General features: G+C 55.2%; 1 long non-coding RNA gene across 1 annotated transcript; it reads left to right on the forward strand.

Annotated features, from left to right (window-relative positions):
* Window positions 1-5001: 5001 nt before the first annotated feature.
* Window positions 5002-16488, forward strand: LOC134354164 (uncharacterized). Its single transcript, XR_010019730.1, has 4 exons — window positions 5002-5196; window positions 12376-12447; window positions 13788-13868; window positions 16035-16488. It is a non-coding gene; the product is annotated as an uncharacterized LOC134354164 (long non-coding RNA).
* The last annotated feature ends 4996 nt before the right edge of the window (window positions 16489-21484 follow it).

Raw genomic sequence — 21484 nt, forward strand, 5'->3', positions numbered from 1 at the left:
GAAGAATTGGAAGGTGGGTTAGAAAGTTTGCAGAAAAAGTTCTGGGTTTTTTATCAGCTGCATGGACCAACCATTACTCTGAACAGGAAATTTTTATGTGGCCTGAAAACTGCACGGCACTTTAAATGCTATTTTTTGTAAAATGCATATTATGAATATTTATAGTGAAAATTGGAATTTGATTTTATTTATTAATTGAAGGGTATAATGAAATATTTTTCTTTTTGGGCCCTTGGCTCCCAGTCCAGCATAAGCTATTGATGACCTCCTGTCCAAAGTCGATGGTTTGGTTGGAGTTCATCAATGTTTCTGTAATCCATTGCATCCACTGTACAGGGGATGTACAGTGTACTGTACTGTACACTGTACAGCTTCACCAGAGCCCTGTTGACCCGTCTCACCCATTTCCACCTCTCACAATGGAGACATAGGGTTGGACTTTCAGGGGCCTGTAATGAAATACAGTAAATAAAGAAAATATTTCCAGTATTTCACATTTTGTAAACTTTTTCTCGTCTGTCTTTATTCCAGCGGTGTGGCAACAAAGGCTATGTGCACGGGAGCATTTCAGTTACTGTGCGGCTACACATCCGTGGGCTGAGAGGGAACGGGGTTTACAGATGACACAAATGTTAATGGTGCTGTGGATAGTGTAGAACATTGTAGGTTACAATGGGACATTCACAGGATACAGACAAGTTACAGATGGACTTCTAACCAGAAAAGTATTGTGATTCACTGTGGAAAGTCAAACTTGAAGACAGAGTACAAGATTCTTGACTGTGGAGCAAAAGAGAGATTTTCAGGTCGTCGTCCATAGATCCCACCAAGTTGCCATGCTGGTGGGTGTTTATGAAAGTGTATGACAAGGTGGACTTCAGTTGTCAGAGGGTTGAGTTCAGAGCCGTGAGGTAATTTTGCAGCTCTATAAGACTCTGGTTAGACCACACTTGGAATACTGTGTCCATTTCCGAGTTCTGATGTGAAAGCTTTAGAGAGGGTGCCAAGGAGAATTACCGGGATGCTGCCTGGATTAAAGAGGATGTCTTATGAGGATAGTTTGAAAGAGCTAGGGCTTTTCCCTTTGGGGTGAAGGAAGATGAGAGGTGACTCGATGGAGGTGTACAAGATGATAAAATACATAGATAGAGTGACAGCCAGAATCCTTCTCCCAGCTGGCAATTGCCCTACACCAGAGGACGTCCATTTAAGGAGCCCGTCTGCTTGGTCTATGCCTGAGATTGTGAGGCTAAGCACAACTCCAATGCCATATTTAAATTTGCTGACGGCATCACTGTCGTTGGCCAGATCAAAGGTGGTGATGAACCAGCACGCAGGAGGGAGACTGACCATCTGGTTGAGTGATGCCTCTCAGCAACCTCTCACTCAACGTCAGCAAAACCTGAGGGTTATTGGCCACAGGAGGAAGAAGCCCGAGGTCCTTGAGTCAGTCCTCATTAGAAGAACAGGATGGAGAGGGTCAGTAACTTAAAATTCCTCGGAGTTACCATATGAGAGGATCTATCCTGGGACCAGCACTTAAGTGCCATCACAAAGTAGGCACAATAACGCCTCTACTTTCATAGAAGTTTGCGTAGAGTCATCTGAAGCTCTGACAGACTTCTGTAGGTACCCAGTGCAGTGGAGAGTCTGGACCGGCTGCAGCTCGGCCTGCTGTGGAAACACCGATGCTAACACATCTTCGCAGTTTGATTTATTTATTTATTATTATCACAACTTGTCTTCTGGTTGTTCATCAGTCTACGGTTATGTTTAGTTTCTTTCTATAAATTCTTCATTTTCCTGTAAGTGCCTGCAAGAAGGTCGGTCTCTAGGTAGTGTGTGATGACATATATGTGGCTTGATAATGAATTTACTTTGAGCTTTGACACAGGGTGGACGAGGTGGAATTAGCCAGTATCACAGGACATCCATTTAAGGACCAGTCCTACACTGCTCCGTTCTCAGCTTTGCGTTCTAACCTGCTGTTTCATCTCCAGACTACATGAACCCGGATTCTGACGTAGGACCATTCCAGACCAAGGCAGACGTTCAATGTGCCACTGGTGAGATCTCCCTCTCACTCGGGGGTTCTGGTTGTGAGTGTCTCGTGTCCGTCACAGAGCAGAGGTTTGGGTGCAGAGGATAGATGGAGCCTGAGCGTCCAAATCAGCCTCTTCCCTCTCTCTCACCTCCTTCTCCCCCTTCCTCCCACTGCTGCTCCCTTCCCTCCGCCCTATCCCCATCCCTCCGCTCTCCAGCTTCCACTCCCACTCTCTCCCTTGCTCTCTCCTTCTTCCTCTCCCTCCCTCCCTCACCGTCCCCTCTCTAATTCCTTCTCCCCGCCTCGATGTATTCCTGAATAAAGGATCTGTCCGGGAATGCACATAAAAACTTTTCACCCAGTCTGGAACAGCTTCAGTCCTGTCTTGCACACTTCACTCAGATCAGATCAAGGCAGAGCCGTAACAGACTGCAGAATAAAGTGATAGTTACAGAGGAATGCAGCACAGGCAGTCAGCTGCAAGGTTGATGAGGTGGAAGGCCTCTCCTACCCCCTCGACTGAAGAGAGCTCTCACCCGCTCTGTCTCTGTGTCCCTCTCGATCTCTTCGCCTGTCTACCTTTCTCTGCTTCAGATTGAGGATTCCATCTTGAATACTAGATGTTGTTCTGAAATATTGATGGTACCACATTCTGAGAGGGAACGGGAAGCCTGCAGGGGGGGAGGTGCAGAAGGGGGTGATGCGGAAGGGGGTGACGAGAAAGGGGGTGACGAGGAAGGGGGAGGTGCGGAAGGGGGTGATGCGGAAGGGGGTGCTGTGGAAGGGGGATGACAGCCATCACAATAACTCCCTCCTTTTCCCAGACGCTGAGGTTTACGAGCCGATGAGAAGACAAGACAGTAGTTACCACAATGAGCAGTCGAACAGTGATGATGAAGGTCAGTGTGTTTACACAGAGTGAATCTCCCTCCACACCGTCCCATCACACACTCCCGGGGTCAGACACAGAGTGAATCTCCCTCCACACCGTCCCATCACACACTCCCGGGGTCAGACACAGAGTGAATCTCCCTCCACACCGTCCCATCGCACACTCCCGGGGTCAGACACAGAGTGAATCTCCCTCCACACCGTCCCATTGCACACTCCCGGGGTCAGACACAGAGTGAAGCTCCCTCCACACCGTCCCATCACACACTCCCGGGGTCAGACACAGAGTGAATCTCTCTCCACACCGTCCCATCACACACTCCCGGGGTCAGACACAGAGTGAATCTCCCTCCACACCGTCCCATCACACACTCCCGGGGTCAGACACAGAGTGAATCTCCCTCCACACCGTCCCATCACACACTCCCGGGGTCAGACACAGAGTGAAACTCCCTCCACACCGTCCCATCACACACTCCCGGGGTCAGACACAGAGTGAAGCTCCCTCCACACCGTCCCATCACACACTCCCGGGGTCAGACACAGAGTGAATCTCCCTCCACACTGTCTCATCACACACTCCCAGGGTCAGACACAGAGTGAATCTCCCTCCACACCGTCCCATCACACACTCCCGGGGTCAGGCACAAAGTGAATCTCCCTCCACACGGTCCAATAACACACTCCCGGGGTCAGACACAGAGTGAATCTCCCTCCACATCGTCCCATCACACACTCCCGGGGTCAGACACAGAGTGAATCTCCCTCCGGACCGTCCCATCACACACTCCCGGGGTCAGACACAGAGTGAATCTCCCTCCACACCGTCCCATCACACACTCCCGTGGTCAGACACAGAGTGAATCTCCCTCCACACCGTCCCATCACACACTCCCGGGGTCAGACACAGAGTGAATCTCCCTCCACACCGTCCCATCACACACTCCCGGGGTCAGACACAGAGTGAAACTCCCCCCACACCGTCCCATCACACACTCCCAGGGTCAGACACAGAGTGAATCTCCCTCCACACCGTCCCATCACACACTCCCGGGGTCAGACACAGAGTGAATCTCCCTCCACACCGTCCCATCACACACTCCCGGGGTCAGGCACAGAGTGAATCTCCCTCCACACCATCCCATCACACACTCCCGGGGTCAGACACAGAGTGAAGCTCCCTCCACACCGTCCCATCACACACTCCCGGGGTCAGACACAGAGTGAAGCTCCCTCCACACCGTCCCATCATACACTCCCGGGGTCAGACACAGAGTGAATCTCCCTCCACACCGTCCCATCACACACTCCCGGGGTCAGGCACAGAGTGAATCTCCCTCCACACCATCCCATCACACACTCCCGGGGTCAGACACAGAGTGAAGCTCCCTCCACACCGTCCCATCACACACTCCTGGGGTCAGACACAGAGTGAATCTCCCTCCACACCTTCCCATCACACACTCCCGGGATGAGACACTTAGCGAATTTCCCTTCACACCATCCCATCACACAGTCCCAGGGTCAGTCACAAAGTGAAGCTCCCTCCACACCGTCCCATCACACACTCCCGGGGTCAGACACAGAGTGAATCTCCCTCCACACCGTCCCATCACACACTCCCGGGGTCAGACACAGAGTGAATCTCCCTCCACACCGTCCCATCACACACTCCCGGGGTCAGACACAGAGTGAAACTCCCTCCACACCGTCCCATCACACACTCCCGGGGTCAGACACAGAGTGAAGCTCCCTCCACACCGTCCCATCACACACTCCCGGGGTCAGACACAGAGTGAATCTCCCTCCACACTGTCTCATCACACACTCCCAGGGTCAGACACAGAGTGAATCTCCCTCCACACCGTCCCATCACACACTCCCGGGGTCAGACACAGAGTGAATCTCCCTCCGGACCGTCCCATCACACACTCCCGGGGTCAGACACAGAGTGAATCTCCCTCCACACCGTCCCATCACACACTCCCGGGGTCAGGCACAGAGTGAATCTCCCTCCACACCATCCCATCACACACTCCCAGGGTCAGACACAGAGTGAATCTCCCTCCACACCGTCCCATCACACACTCCCGGGGTCAGGCACAGAGTGAATCTCCCTCCACACCGTCCCATCACACACTCCCAGGGTCAGACACAGAGAGGAGCTGTGCTGACTGAGCTGGGAGAAATCGAAGGAAAACTACTGGATAAAGTTCGTGGAATACTTTGGAGGTGGCTCTAAAAGTCTCTTGGACGACTGAGTGAGTGACGGTGTTGGTGTGGAAGCTCGGTGTGGAGTTTTACTGCTGGTTTGGGCTGGGTTTGTTGGCGGCTGCTAACTGCGTAGCTCCCAGCTGCGGCCGCTGGCAACTCGCCAGTAAGCCGGTTCGCTCCAAAACCGGAGGCAAACGCCGTCGTTTTCCCCCCATTGACATCGGGGCAACGTTCCTCCTCCATTGTTTTCCTGATTTTTCGTCCGGTGTCGGTGCCGGTGCCGGAGCATCTGGAAGGACGTTTCGGCCTCTCCCGGCCTGGGTCTCTGCAAGTCCGACGGAGCCTTTCCTGGCGCCGAGCCAGCGAGGAACTGTCGACTGCAAACTTTCCCGGCCAGTTATTCGACTCGCTCCAGGACTTCTAACTGGCACCGCCGCAAAATTCTCGGACTGGAAAGAGCGCCAGCATGCCGGACCGGTCTCCAGGGAGTCGCGGGCCTTCGGGGAGTTACGCAAGGGCGGCTGCCTCCCCGGCCTCGGACAACGCCCTGTTTCGGTCGGTGAAGGTGGAACGTGGGGTGCAATGTATTTTGCGCCCTGGAATGACACTAGAAAAGTGTACGGAGGCAATGGAGGACCTTGTGGGGAAAGGTGGTATTCTGGCCACCGAGAAGGAGTTCGGAAAGGCGGTGTTCTATCTGGTGAATGAAGAGCTAGTGCACCGGGCCCTAAGCAGGGGAGTCACGGTGGACAACATCTTTTTACCTATGGAGCTGGTGACGGCCCCCACGCAACGTATCGTGCTTGGGCATGTTAAGCCTTTCATTCCAAATGAGGACTTGCTTCCCCCACTGGCCCGTTTAGGGCAAGTAAAGTCGGAGATTACTGCCATCCGACACAAATTTAAGAGACGCACCCTCCGCACCGTAATCTCTTTCCGGCGTCAGGTTTTCATGCAGCTGGAAAGGGAGGACGATGTTGAGGGCCGCTTTACTGTCCGGCACGAGGGAGTAGATTATCAGGTGTACTGGAGCTCCGAGCGCCCACGGTGCCATGCGTGCAGGGAGGTGGGGCACTTTCGGAGGGACTGTCCTGCCGCCCGGAACCCGAGGGAGCCCACTTCGGGCACCAGTGCCGCAGCTACCTCTGCCCCGATCCTACTCCTGCGCGTGCGCCTGCACCTGCATCTGATCCTGCCCCAGCCCCTCACCCTGCCCCTACCCCTACCCCTGTCCCTACTTCTACGGTTGGGTCGGTCCCTGCTCCTCTCCCTGTAGTTCAGGTGGGGGACGGGGTGGAGTCTGTGCGGAGTAAGAAGGCAAAGGGGAAATCCAAACATAGTAAGAAGCGGGCCTTTGAGGCCGCAGAGCTCACACCCATTTCGTCTGAAGTGGAGCGTGGGGCTCGGGGAGGTGCGCAAGCAGACGGGGCGATGGAAACAGAAGGCGCCGCCCCATCGGTGAAGCCTGCACCTGTGTGCTCCTCCAGCGTGAAGAGGAGAAGGGAACGTTCCCGCAAGAGGGCAGGGGATGTAGATGCGGGGGAGTCCCAGGAAGGGGTGGGAATCCGGGTAGGGGTTGGTTCTAAACCTGAGTCCTCAGATGTAGCCACCAGTCCTGGGGTAGATGGTGTGGTTGTGCAAAAAGCTTGTGATAGGCCTGTTTGCGCAAATGAGGCAGCCCTGGAGGCCTCCACCCAGGACCTACAAGTCAGCGCCTCTCTGGAGGCCAGTGTACCGAATAGTGTAAGAGGAGACGAGGCAAAGCTCTCTCATTCTCAGCACCAGGCGGCTTATGAATCCCTTGGACCAAAGGTGCCGGGTTCCCCTCTATGCCTGCCCCCTAGGGAGGACGATATTCTGTGCACATCGACCCCAGCAATAAATGACTTGCAGGGAGTCCCTGGGGATTGTCTCTCCACTGTCGCAAATGTGGATGAGGCTGATGCGACGGTGGAGAAGGCAGGTAAGAGCGAGGTGCCCGCTGCGCGGTGTGGGTCGCAGGCGCAGCCATCTATTGGAACATGCGGGGAGGCCGATGGGGATTCTGTCTGCAGTGACGGGTTGGAGGGGGACTCTTTCGATAGTGAAACAATGGACATCCTCACCCCTCCTGAGAAATCCCCATTGATACCTGTAGAGGAAATTAAGCATTTCATTCTCACCTCTGAGGGTGCCAAGCACCGGCCTCAGCTAGCCTCGCTTCGCTGGCCCAGCATGCCGAGGCTGGTGAGGTCCCTGCGAGTCATCCTCAGACGAAAGGGAAAGGGAAAGAGGAATGCGGTGGTGGGGAACGACAGACGGCAACTAAAATCTTTCCTGGATGACCTAGTAAGGGACATCAGAGGGAGAAGCAGCCTCGCTCCTACGGGGGATGGTGGGTCACAGGGTGTTGCTGGTACCGCTCGAGCCCGGAAAGCAAAAGGTATCCTTGCTTTCTTTCCGGACAGTGTGGTGGAAGGCGCCTCCGCTCTCACCGAAATGGGCGCAGCTGCTGAGACCTAGTGTGCTCCCGCCATGAAGCTTACCATAGCTAGTCTCAATGTAAACGGCAGCAGGGGTCCTCTTCGCAGGCATAACAATCTCTCAGTCCTCAGGGATGGGCGGTATACGGTGAGTTTCCTGCAGGAAACCCATACCATCCCTGGGGACGAGTCTGCTTGGCTCCTGGAGTGGCGGGGCGGGGTCTACATGAGCCACCTCAGCTCCATTTCTAGCGGGGTGGCGATCCTGTTGGCCCCGACCTTCCAGCCAGTAATTGAAAGAGTCCAAGACGTTGTGCCCGGCCGTCTGCTCCACCTGGTTGTGCGCCTGGATGGCGTACCATTGCATTTTATCAATGTGTACGCTCCCAGGCGCGGTGTGATGCAGACGCGCCTATTCTGTCAGCTGTCCACCCTGCTGAGCTCCATCGATCCTGGGGACTGCGTCATCCTCGGGGGAGATTTCAATTGTACCCTCGAGGTGGAGGACCGTTCGGGCCTCCAACGCGACCCAGCATCAGCAAAAAAGTTAAAGGAGCTAGTCGGCTCCTTTGACTTGGTGGACAGCTGGCGGAATTTTCACCCCAACTCTAGCGCCTTCTCGAGAAGGTCTAGAGAAGGAGGTTCCAGGATAGACCGCATTTACATCTCTCGGGCCTACGCCTCCCGCGTGTCGGCGTCCTCCATGCGGCCAGTGTCGTGCTCGGATCATCACCTTGTGTGGATGGAATTTATTCCACTACACCCTCGGGTGGGATCCGGGTATTGGCATTTTAACAACCGGCTGCTGGAGGACAGCCGTTTCCGGGATTCGTTCCGAGCGTTCTGGGTCTCCTGGAAGGAGAGGCGGAGAGAGTTCTGCTCACTACGGCTATGGTGGGATGTGGGCAAAGCCCACATCCGGTTTTTATGTCGGGAGTACACTAGGGGGTCGACCAAAGGGCGGGGCTCTGAGATTGAGCGGCTTGAGAGAGCGTTGCTTGACCTGGAGTCCCGCCTCGGTCCGACCACTGGAGACCAGCAGCTGTGGCAGGAATACCAGGAGAAGAAGGACGCACTAAGGGACTTGCAGCTTCAGCAGTCCCGAGGTGCGTACGTGAGGTCACGGATCCAAATGCTGCAGGATTTGGACCGTGGCTCACCCTTCTTCTACTCGTTGGAGAGGTGGCGGGGAGTTCAAAAGCAGCTAGTGGAATTGCTGGCTGCTGATGGCTCCTCCATCACGGACCCTGATGGAATTAACAACGAGGTCCGTTCATTCTAGCGGTCCTTATTCTCGCCTGATCCGTCAAATGCGGAGGCGTGCAATGAGGTCTGGAAGGATTTGCCTAAGGTCAGTCCAGAGGATGCAGTGCGTCTGGATGCCCCCCTGACTCGGGAGGAGCTGTCCACTGCCCTTCGGCAACTCCGGAGGGGCAAGTCCCCTGGTTTGGATGGACTGAGTGTTGAGTTTTATCAGGCTTTTTGGGATGTCCTGGGGGATGATTACAGCCTTGTCCTAGGGGAGAGCCTAGCCACCGGAGAAATGCCCCTCTCATGGCGAAGAGCTGTTGTGGTCCTACTGCCCAAGAAGGGAGACCTCCGCCTGCTAAAGAACTGGCGGCCGGTCTCCCTCTTGTGCGCGGACTACAAGATCTTCGCCCGGGCAATGGCCAACCGTCTGGGTTCGGTAATTGGACAGGTGGTCCATCCTGACCAATCTTACACGGTCCCGGGCCGCTCCATCCAGGACAATGTCCACCTAGTACGGGACCTGATCCACCTGCTCCAGGAGACTGGGACCCCGGCAGCGTTTCTTTCTCTTGACCAGGAGAAGGCGTTTGACCGGGTGGACCACAGTTTCCTGCTGGGCACCCTGCAGGCTTTTGGGCTCGGACCACACTTTGTGGCCCGAGTTCGGCTCCTGTACTCTGCCGCAGAGTGCCTAGTTAAGATCAACGGATCACTGACAGGACCTATCCACTTCCGAAGAGGAGTGCGTCAAGGGTGCCCCATGTCCGGTCAACTGTATGTGATCTGTGTCGAGCCATTCCTCGGCCTTCTTCGGTGAAGGCTGACAGGTCTGGTTCTGCGCGAACCGGACATGAGGGTCGTCCTCTCGGCCTACGCCGATGACGTACTCCTCATGATGACAGACCCCTGTGACCTGCGGAGGATGCGCGAGTGCCAAGATGTTTTCTCGGCGGCATCCTCCGCGAGGATCAACTGGGCGAAATGTTCCGGACTCTTAGTCGGCCAGTGGCAGGTGGACTCCCTGCCGGAGGAGATGAGAGCTTTTGAGTGGAGCACCAGACGCCTTCTCTATCTGGGAGTCTACCTGAGTCCTTCTGGGGAGACCTGGCTGGCGAACTGGCAGGACCTGGAGACAAAGGTCATGGCCCGGCTAGGGCGCTGGTCAGGCCTTCTCAGGGTGCTTTCCTATCGAGGCAGGGTGGTGGTCATAAACCAGCTGGTGGCCTCCATGTTGTGGTACCGGATGGTCACCTTGGCCCCCCCTGCCCCTTTTGTTGCGAGAATGCAGAGGAAGCTGGTGGACTTCTTCTGGGGAAACAGGAAACACTGGGTCTCTGCAGCGGTTCTGAGTCTCCCAGTAGGAGAGGGCGGACAGTCGCTGGTGTGTGTACGCACACGACTGGCGGCTCTCCGCCTCAGGACTCTGCAGAGATTCTTGTACGCCGAGCGCCCTCCCAGGTGGCACGTGTTGGCGTCTTTCTTCCTCCGGAGGGGCTGCTGCCTTCACGAAGATATGCAGCTACCACCGGCAGGCGTCAGCCGTGCTGCTTTGCAGAGGCTGCCCGGCTTCTATCAGGACCTACTGAGAGTCTGGAACATGTTTGCCTCAGGCCGGGAATCCCCTCCTCTGGCAGAGGGTGGGGTCCTGGCCGACCCTTGCCCTGCCTCAGCGGATGTCGGTGCGGCTCAGGTGTGTGGATCGACTCAAGCTGAGCTGCTCGTCGGGCCCAGGCCCCGCAGCCTTACCCGAGAGACGAATCCACACAACTTGAGCCGTCTTTCATCGACACCCACAATCCCATTCAGGGATGCAGGCAGGAGGTACCTTTATGGGCTGCTGCTCCACACCCTCCACTTCCTAGCCTTTGTCCACCGTCCCGACACGCCATGGCGGTCGGTCTTTCCACCTGGAGGTGAGGGGGGTCCCCAATGGAAGTCCCTTTACAAGGGAGTCCTCCCCATGCACCTTGGGGATCTCGGCTGGAGGGTGCTGCATAAAGCGGTGCCCTGCAATAAGTTCTTCAGTCTGTACACGGATCTCCCAGCCGCGTGTCACTTCTGCTGGAGGAGACCGTGTACCACATGTACGTGGAGTGTGTGGGGCTGCAGCCCCTTTTCGCGTATTTGCGTGGGCTGCTTCTCGCCTTCTGGTTGCATTTCAGTCCCACCCTATTCATATATGGTCATCCAGTAAGGAGGGGGGCACAGAGGGATGAGGATGTCCTTGTCAACTTGCTCCTGGGGCTGGCGAAAATTGCCATCCGTGGCTCCTGGAAAAGGGTGGCAGGAGGTTCTCCCCGGGCGGACTGCCTGGCTATGTTTAGGGGGTATGTTCGTGCCCGGGTGAACATTGAAAAGGAATACGCACAGTCCACGGCGACCGTAGAGGTGTTCCGGGACCGTTGGGCTCCGCGGGGTGTAAATGCCATCATTGATGAGGATGGCAATATATTGGTTTAAGATGTATTGTCTGTTTGTAGTGTAGTAAATATGTTAGTCACTGGGTTTGTAAATATTGTATAGCACCGACATTTGTAATAAAGAATTTTGTAAAAAAAAAAGGGTCAGACACAGAGTGAAGCTCCCTCCACACCGTCCCATCACACACTCCCGGGGTCAGACACAGAGTGAATCTCCCTCCACACCGTCCCATCACACACTCCCGGGGTCAGACACAGAGTGAAGCTCCCTCCACACCGTCCCATCACACACTCCCGTGGTCAGACACAGAGTGAAGCTCCCTCCACACCGTCCCATCACACACTCCCGGGGTCAGACACAGAGTGAATCTCCCTCTACACCGTCCCATCACACACTCCCCGGGTCAGACACAGAGTGAATCACCCTCCACACCGTCCCATCACACACTCCCGGAGTCAGACACAGAGTGAATCTCCCTCCACACTGTCCCATCACACTCCCGGGGTCAGACACAGAGTGAATCTCCCTCCACACCGTCCCATCACACACTCCCGGGGTCAGACACAGAGTGAATCTCCCTCCACACTGTCCCATCACACACTCCCGGGGTCAGACACAGAGTGAAGCTCCCTCCACACCGTCCCATCACACACTCCCGGGGTCAGACACAGAGTGAATCTCCCTCCACACCGTCCCATCACACACTCCCGGGGTCAGACACAGAGTGAATCTCCCTCCACACTGTCCCATCACACACTCCTGGGGTCAGACACAGAGTGAATCTCCCTCCACACCGTCCCATCACACACTCCCGGGGTCAGACACAGAGTGAAGCTCCCTCCACACCGTCCCATCACACACTCCCGGGGTCAGACACAGAGTGAATCTCCCTCCACACTGTCCCATCACACACTCCCGGGGTCAGACACAGAGTGAATCGCCCTCCACACTGTCCCATCACACACTCCCGGGGTCAGACACAGAGTGAATCTCCCTCCACACCGTCCCATCACACACTCCTTGTGTCAAATTCTAAGTGAAGTTCCTCCTATACTGCCCCACCTTCACCCCTCCTCCTGCAATCTCTCCCAGATTACGAGAAGATGGAATCCTCAGAGTACTCCAATGTGTCGGCCGAGGGCACAGTGCAGATGTCGGAGGAAGGTAGGCAAGCAGGCATCATGCTGATGAGGTGACCGTGGGAATGGGAAGTGGCAGGCAATCGTAGAGGCGAATTTACAGACAATGTCGAGTTGAGCATATCTTACAAGGAAAGGTCAAGTGAGCTCGGGCTTTTCACTTTGGAACCTGGGGCCATGTCCAAAGATAGAATATAGAACATAGAACAGTACAGCACAGTACAGGCCCTTCGGCCCACAATGTTGTGCTAACCCTCAAACCCTGCCTCCTATATAACCCCCACCCCACCTTAAATTCCTCCATATACCTGTCTAGTAGTCTCTTAAATTTCACTAGTGTATCTGCCTCCACCACTGACTCAGGCAGTGCATTCCACGCACCAACCACTCTCTGAGTAAAAAACCTTCCTCTAATATCCCCCTTGAACTTCCCACCCCTTACCTTAAAGCCATGTCCTCTTGTATTGAGCAGTGGTGCCCTGGGGAAGAGGCGCTGGCTATCCACTCTATCTATTCCTCTTATTATCCTGTACACCTCTATCATGTCTCCTCTCATCCTCCCTCTCTCCAAAGAGTAAAGCCCTAGCTCCCTTAATCTCTGATCATAATCCATACTCTCTAAACCAGGCAGCATCCTGGTAAATCTCCTCTGTACCCTTTCCAATGCTTCCACATCTTCCTATAGTGAGGTGACCAGAACTGGACACAGTACTCCAAGTGTGACCTAACCAGAGTTTTATAGAGCTGCATCATCAAAGATGCCTCGAAGTTGCTGTGGAAGCTGATAGCGAGGTCAAGAAGGCATTGAGTTCAGGGTCTGCGAGGGTCAAGTGGTATCTTCATAAATGTCTGGTTAATCCACATTTGGAATTCTGTTTCCGTTCTCATCTGTTCTTTATAAGGAGACAAAGAGAGGGGTCGAGAGGGAGGGAGAAGGGTAACAAAGGGGTGGGGGCTGTGAGAGATGGGAGGGGGAATTGGGTGATGAAAGGAAGTGGGTGAGGGCAGAGGAGGGAGGGGGATGAAGAGAGGGGAGGGGTGAGATGGAGGAAGAGGTGAGGGGAAGAGGGAGGGAGAGGAGGAGGGGAGAGAAGAGTGGGCAGGAGGTGAGGGGAAGATGCGGTGAGGGCAGAGGGAGTGAGAGAGGGGGAGAAGCAAAGGATGAGGGGACGGTAGTGAGAGGGGGAGGAGAGGAGGGGAGGGGAGGAATTGAGAGGGTAGAGGGGGGAGAATTTCAGTCGCATAGGATGAGGAAGGGGTGAGAGACAGAGAGGAGCGAGTGGAGGGAGGAGGGAGGGCAGAGTGGAGGGGGTGAGGGAAGGTAAGGACACAGAGGGGACCTGACAGACGGGGGTCTCTCTGCAGAAGCGCTGAGGATGGAGAGATGTCGCCTCCTGTTCCTGAGCAAGTTCAAGGGTAGAACCACCGGCAACAGCAGGCTGGCTGGTGAGTGTGGGGAGGGGCGAGGGGGAGGAGAGGAAAGAGGGGAGGGGAGGGGAGAGGAGAGAGGGGAGGGGAGGGGGAGGAGAGGAAAGGGGAGGGGGAGGAGAGAGGGGAGGGGGAGAGGAGAGGAGGGGAGAGGGGAGGGGGGAGGAGAGGAGAGCGGGGAGAGGAGACGGGAGAGCGGAGAGGAGGGGAGGGGCGAGGGGGAGGAGAGGAAAGGGGGAGGGGAGGGGGAGGGGAGAGGAGAGGAGGGGAGGGGCGAGGGGGAGGAGAGGAAAGGGGGAGGGGGAGGGGAGAGGGGAGGGGAGGGGAGAAGAGAGGAAAGAGGGGAGGGGGAGAGGAGTGGAGAGGGGGAGAGGAGACGGGAGAGCGGAGAGGAGGGGAGGGGCGAGGGGGAGGAGAGGAAAGAGGGAGGGGGAGGGGGAGAGGAGAGGGGAGGGGGAGAGGAGAGGAGGGGAGAGGGGAGGGGGGGAGGGGAGAGGGGAGGGGGAGAGGAGGGGAGAGGGGAGGGGGAGGAGAGGAAAGAGGGGAGGGGGAGGAGAGGAAAGAGGGGAGGAGAGGAAAGAGGGGAGGGGGAGAGGAGTGGAGAGCGGGGAGAGGAGACGGGAGAGCGGAGAGGAGGGGAGGGGCGAGGGGGAGGAGAGGAAAGGGGGAGGGGGGGAGGGGAGGGGGAGGAGGGGAGAGGGGAGGGGGAGGGGAGAGGGGAGGGAGAGGGGGAGGGGGAGGGGAGAGGGGGGGGGGAGAGGAGGGGAGGGGGGGAGGGGAGGGGAGGGGGGGGGAGGGGAGGGGGGAGGAGAGGAAAGAGGGGAGGGGGAGAGGAGTGGAGAGCGGGGAGAGGAGACGGGAGAGCGGAGAGGAGGGGAGGGGCGAGGGGGAGGAGAGGAAAGGGAGAGGGGGAGGGGAGGGGGAGGGGGAGAGGAGAGGAGGGGAGGGGCGAGGGGGAGGAGAGGAAAGGGGGAGGGGGAGAGGAGGGGAGAGGTGAGAGGGGAGGGGTGGGGCGAGGTGAGAGGGGAGAGGGGATGGGAGGGGCGAGGGGGAGGAGAGGAAAGAGGGGAGGGGGAGAGGAGTGGAGAGGGGGAGAGGAGAGGAGGGGAGGGGGGAGGGGAGAGGGGGGAGGAGAGGAAAGAGGGGAGGGGGAGAGGAGGGGAGGGGGAGGGGAGAGGGGACAGAGGAGGGGAGGGGCGAAGGGGGGGGAGAGAAAAGAGGGGAGGGGAAAGGAGAGGAGGGGAGAGGGGGAGGAGAGGAGAGGGGGAGAGGAGACGAGGAGAGGGGAGAGGGGAGAGGAGGGGAGGGGTGAGGGGGAGGAGAGGAAAGAGGGGAGGGGGAGGGGCGAGGGGGAGGAGAGGAAAGAGGGGAGGGGGAGAGGAGAGGAGGGGAGAGGGGAGAGGAGAGGAGAGGGGGAGAGGAGACGAGGAGAGGGGAGAGGGGGAGGAGAGGAGAGGGGAGAGGGCGAGTGAAAGAGTGAGGGGAGAGAGATAGGTAAAGGGTGAAGAGGGAGGGGAGGGAGAGGGAGGATGAGGAGCGAAGAGGAGGGAGGGAAGTGAGACAGAGGGCGAGGCGGAAATGCGGAGGGAGGGAGAGTGAAATAGACTGAGGGGGAGTGGGGAAAGGTGACGGGGGATGAGAGGGTGAGAGTGGGAAGTGGGCTGGAGGAAGGGAAGGTGAGGGAGAGAGTACGCAAAGGGAAGGAGTGCACAGGGGGATGGAATAGGGAAAAAAGTTGAGGGAGAGAGAAGGGAGAGCAGGATAGGAAAGAGAGGGAGGTGAAAGGAGGAGGGAGGGGACGGAGGGGACGGAGGGGACAGCAGTGAGGAGAGGGAGTGTGTGGGGGGAGGGAGAGGGAGACACGGAGATTTGGACGAAGTGGAGAGGATAATGGATGAGAAGGGGAGGGTGTCAGAAGGGGAGTGGATGGAGGGAGAATGGGGAGGGGAGAGGGAAGAGGGAAGGGGTGATGGAGGGCAAGAGGAAGTGATAACAAGGAGGGGTAAATGGAGGATGGGGAACTATGGAATAAGAGAAGGGTGAAGAGTCAAATGGAGGGAGGAGAGTGAGGGGAAAAGTGAGGAGATGGACAGAGGGATACAGATGAATGGGGTGGGGGTGTTTGAGAGAGACTGACAGGACACAGCTCCCCACCTCCTGATACCCCTGTCCCTGTGTTTGCAGATGTTGTGGTCGCCCTGAGGAACCCACGCTGAACCCAGAGACACATCTCGATTTCCCTGGTCCCAATCTTCCTCCCCGTCTCCATGACACCCTCTCTCCCTTACACCCTCCCCTGTCTCTGTCACCCCCTCCCCATCTCTGTCACCCCCTCCCCCATCTCTGTCACCCCCTCCCCTGTCACCCGCTCCCTCCCCCAATCTGTCACCCCCTCCCTCCCCCAATTTGTCACCCCCTCCCTCCCCATCTGTCACCCCCTCCCTCCCCCATCTGTCACCCGTTCCCTCCCCCATCTGTCACCCGTTCCCTCCCCCATCTGTCACCCCACCCCATCTCTGCCACCCCACCCCATCTCTGCCACCCCTTCCCCTATCTGTCACCCCCCTCCCCGTCTCTGTCACCCCCCTCCCCGTCTCTGTCACCCCCCTCCCCGTCTCTGTCACCCCTCCCCCATCTCTGTCACCTGCTCCCTCCCCGATCTGTCACCCCCTCCCTCCCCCAATCTGTCACCCCCTCCCCCAATCTGTCACCCCTCCCCATCTCTGTCACCCCTCCCCATCTCTGTCACCCCCCTCCCCGTCTCTGTCACCCCTCCCCCATCTCTGTCACCCCACCCCTATCTGTCACCCGCTCCCTCCCCGTCTCTGTCACCCCTCCCCCATCTCTGTCACCCCCTCCCCTATCTGTCACCCGCTCCCTCCCCCGATCTGTCACCCCCTCTCTCCCCCAATCTGTCACCACCCTCCCCTACATCCCTCCCCCTCCCTCCGCTTCACCCCTCCCTCCGTTTCACCCCGCCTTTATTTTTTCATCACTCTCTCCGTTTGAATTATGTGAACATTTCTCTGGATATTTACAATATTAAATGTTACACAAAGTGATGTCTCTCGTGTTCAGATGGAACGGTGGGGGTGGGTCCCATTGGGGGTGAATGGGTTGGGGGTGGGTCGCATTGGGGGTGAATGGGATGGGGGTGGGTCCCATTGGGGATGAATGGGATGGGGAGGGGTCCCATTGAGGGTGAATGGGGTGGGGTGGGTCCTATTGGGGGTGAATGGGGTGGGGTGGGTCCCATTGGGGGTGAATGGGGTGGGTGTGGGTCCCATTGAGTGTGGAGGGGTGGAGAGGGGTCCAATTGGGGGTGAATTGGGTGGGGGTGGGTCCCATTGGGGGTGAATGGGATGGGGAGGGGTCCCATTGAGGGTGAATGGGGTGGGGGTGGGTCCCATTGAGGGTGAATGGGGTGGGGAGGGGTCCTATTGGGGGTGAATGGTATTGGGTGGGGGTGAATGGGATGGGGGGGTCCCATTGGGGGTGAGTGGGCAGGGATGGGAGTGTGCAGGCGGTGCGGATGAATCAGAGGGAGTGGGGTCCCATTGGGAGTGCGGACAGTGGGGGTGAATGGGAAGGGGTTTGTCAGGCAAGATTTTCCCTTAAGGAAACCATGCTGACTTTGTCCTATCTTGTCCTGTGTCACCAAGTACTTCATCACCTCATCCGTAACAATTGACTTCATCATCTTCCCAACATCCCAGGTCTATAATTTCCTTTCTGCTGACTTCCTCCTTTCTAAAGAGTGGAGTGAGATTTGCAATTTTCCAGTCCTCTGGCAGAATACCAAAGTCCATGATTTTTGAAAGGTCACTACTAATGCCATCACAATCTCCGCCACTGCCTCTTTCGGAACCCTGGGGTGCAGTTCATCTGTTCCGGTCGGGTACGAGGTCTGTCAGCTTTTCAAACAGCTTCTCCCGTGTAACAGTAACTGCACCCACTTCTCTCCCCTCACACCCTTCAACATCTGGCACACTGCTAGTGTCTTCCACAGTGAAGACTGATGTAAAATACTCACTTGGTTCATCTGCCATCTCCTTGTCCCCTAATCATTTCTCCAGCCTCATTTTCTAGCGGTCCCATGTCCACTCTCACCTCTCTTTTATTTTTACATGCTTTAAAAGGCTTTTACTATCCACACTGACCTAGCCTGGTTGGCGCTACCGAACTGCCCACTTCGAATGCCTCTGCTTTAAATCCCACCAGACATTTTTGAGGTCATTTTCCCATCTGGTGAAGATCTGCTACTGTAAACTCGCTGTCCACTATACCCCCAATCTCGGCGTCATCCGCAAATTTGCTGATGCAGTTAACTACATTATCATCCAGATCGTTCATATATATCACAAACAACAACAGACCCTGCGACACACCACTGATCACAGGACGCTGCCTGACTTCGCGATTTCTCGGCCTCTTCTTCACTGAAACTCGTCATTGGAGACTCTATAGTCAGGGGAGCAGACGGGAGATTTTGTGGACATGAGAAGGACACCCGCATGGTTTGCTGCCTCCCGGGTGCCAGGGTCCGGGATGTCTCCGACCGGGTGCACGACATCCTGGTACGAGAGGGAAAGCAACCAGAAGTCGTGATACATGTTGGTACCAACGACATAGGCAGGAAGAGGGATGAGGTCCTGAAGTGTGAGTTTCAGGAATTAGGCAGAAGGCTGAAGAACAGGACCTCAAGGGTGACGTTCTCAGGATTGCTGACAGTGCTACGTGACAGAGATGGTAAGAATTGGAGGAGATGGCAGTTGAATGCGTGGCTGAGGAGTTGGTGCAGGGAGCAGGGTTTTAGATTTTTAGATCATTGGGATCTCTTCTGGGGAAGGTGGGACCTGTACAGATTGGATGGGTTGCACCTGAACTCGAGGGCGAGCAATATCCTTGCAGGTAGGTTTGCTACAATGGTTCGGGAGGGTTTAAACTAATTTGCGAGGGGGATGGGACCCAGAGCGATAGAGCAGTGAAAGAAATGCATGGAGTAAAGCCAGATCTAACATACAGAGAGGCTTTGAGGAAAGAGAAGCAGAATAAACGGTGTAAAGACAGTAAGGTAGAAGGGCTGAAATGTGTGTACCTCAATGCAAGAAGCATCAGGAACAAAGGTGATGAACTGAGAGCTTGGATACATACATGGAATTATGATGTTGTGGCCATTACAGAGACTTGGCTGGCACCAGGGCAGGAATGGATTCTCAATATTCCTGGATTTCAGTGTTTTAAAAGGGATAGAGAGGGGGGAAAAGGGGAGGAGGGGTGGCATTACTGGTCAGGGATACTATTACAGCTACAGAAAGGGTGGGTAATGTAGCAGGATCCTCTTTTGAGTCAATATGGGTGGAAGTCAGGAACAGGAAGGGAGCAGTTACTCTACTGGGGGTATTCTATAGGCCCCCTGGTAGCAGCAGAGATACAGAGGAGCAGATTGGAAGGCAGATTTTGGAAAGGTGCAAAAATAATAGGGTTGTTATCGTGGGTGACTTTAACTTCCCTAATATTGGTTGGCACCTGATTAGTTCCAAGGGTTTAGATGGGGCAGAGTTTGTTAAGTGTGTCCAGGATGGATTCCTGTCACAGTATATGGACAGGCCGACTAAGGGGAATGCCATACTAGATCTAGTACTAGGTAATGAACCGGGTCAGGTCACAGATCTCTCAGTGGGTGAGCATCTGGGGGACAGTGACCACCGCTCCCTGGCCTTCAGCATTATCATGGAAAAGGATAGAATCAGAGAGGACAGGAAAATTTTTAATTGGGGAAGGGCAAATTATGAGGCCATAAGGCTAGAACTTGCGGGTGTGAATTGAGATGATGTTTTTGCAGGGAAATGTACTATGGACATGTGATCGATGTTTAGAGATCTCTTGCAGGATGTTAGGGATAAATTTGTCCCAGTGAGGAAGATAAAGAATGGTAGGGTGAAGGAACCATGGGTGACAAGTGAGGTGGAGAATCTAGTCAGGTGGAAGAAGGCAGCATACATGAGGTTTAGGAAGCAAGGATCAGATAGGTCTATTGAGGGATATAGGGAAGCAAGAAAGGAGCTTAAGAAGGGGCTGAGAAGAGCAAGAAGGGGGCATGAGAAGGCCTTGGCGAGTAGGGTAAAGGAAAACATACAAACATAGAAAATAGGTGCAGGAGTAGGCCATTCGGCCCTTCGAGCCTGCACCGCCATTTATTATGATCATGGCTGATCATCCAACTCAGAACCCCGCCCCAGCCTTCCCTCCATACCCCCTGACCCCCGTAGCCACAAGGGCCATATCTAACTCCCTCTTAAATATAGCCAATGAACTGGCCTCAACTGTTTCCTGTGGCAGAGAATTCCACAGATTCACCACTCTCTGTGTGAAGAAGTTTTTCCTAATCTCAGTCCTAAAAGGCTTCCCCTCTATCCTCAAACTGTGACCCCTTGTTCTGGACTTCCCAACATCGGGAACAATCTTCCTGCATCTAGCCTGTCCAATCCCTTCAGGATTTTATACGTTTCAATCAGATCCCCCCTCAATCTTCTAAATTCCAACGAGTACAAGCCGAGTTCATCCAGTCTTTCTTCATATGAAAGTCCTGTCATCCCAGGAATCAATCTGGTGAACCTTCTTTGTACTCCCTCTATGGCAAAGATGTCTTTCCTCAGATTAGGGGACCAAAACTGCACACAATACTCCAGGTGTGGTCTCACCAAGGCCTTGTACAACTGCAGTAGTACCTCCCTGCTCCTGTACTCGAATCCTCTCGCTATAAATGCCAGCATACCGTTCGCCTTTTTCACCGCCTGCTGTACCTGCATGCCCACTTTCAATGACTGGTGTATAATGACACCCAGGTCTCGTTGCACCTCCCTTTTTCCTAATTGGCCACCATTCAGATAATAATCTGTTTTCCTGTTCTTGCCACCAAAGTGGATAACTTCACATTTATCCACATTAAATTGCATCTGCCAGGAATTTGCCCACTCACCCAACCTATCCAAGTCACTCTGCATCCTCTTAGCATCCTCCTCACAGCTAACACTGCCGCCCAGCTTCGTGTCATCCGCAAACTTGGAGATGCTGCATTTAATTCCCTCATCCAAGTCATTAATATATATTGTAAACAACTGGGGTCCCAGCACTGAGCCTTGCGGTACCCCACTAGTCACCGCCTGCCATTCTGAAAAGGTCCCGTTTATTCCCACTCTTTGCTTCCTGTCTGCTAACCAATTCTCTATCCACATTAATACCTTACCCTCAATACCATGTGCTTTAAGTTTGCACACTAATCTCCTGTGTGGGACCTTGTCAAAAGCCTTTTGAAAATCCAAATATACCACATCCACTGGTTCTCCCCTATCCACTCTACTGGTTACATCCTCAAAAAATTCTATGAGATTCGTCAGACATGATTTTCCTTTCACAAATCCATGCTGACTTTGTCCGATGATTTCACCGCTTTCCAAATGTGCTGTTATCACATCTTTGATAACTGACTCCAGCAGTTTCCCCACCACCGACGTCAGGCTAACCGGTCTATAATTCCCTGGTTTCTCTCTCCTCCTTTTTTAAAAAGTGGGGTTACATTAGCCACCCTCCAATCCTCAGGAACTAGTCCAGAATCTAACGAGTTTTGAAAA

The sequence above is a fragment of the Mobula hypostoma genome, chromosome 11 (genome assembly GCF_963921235.1).
Source record: "Mobula hypostoma chromosome 11, sMobHyp1.1, whole genome shotgun sequence".
Classification (NCBI taxonomy): Eukaryota; Metazoa; Chordata; class Chondrichthyes; order Myliobatiformes; family Myliobatidae; genus Mobula; species Mobula hypostoma.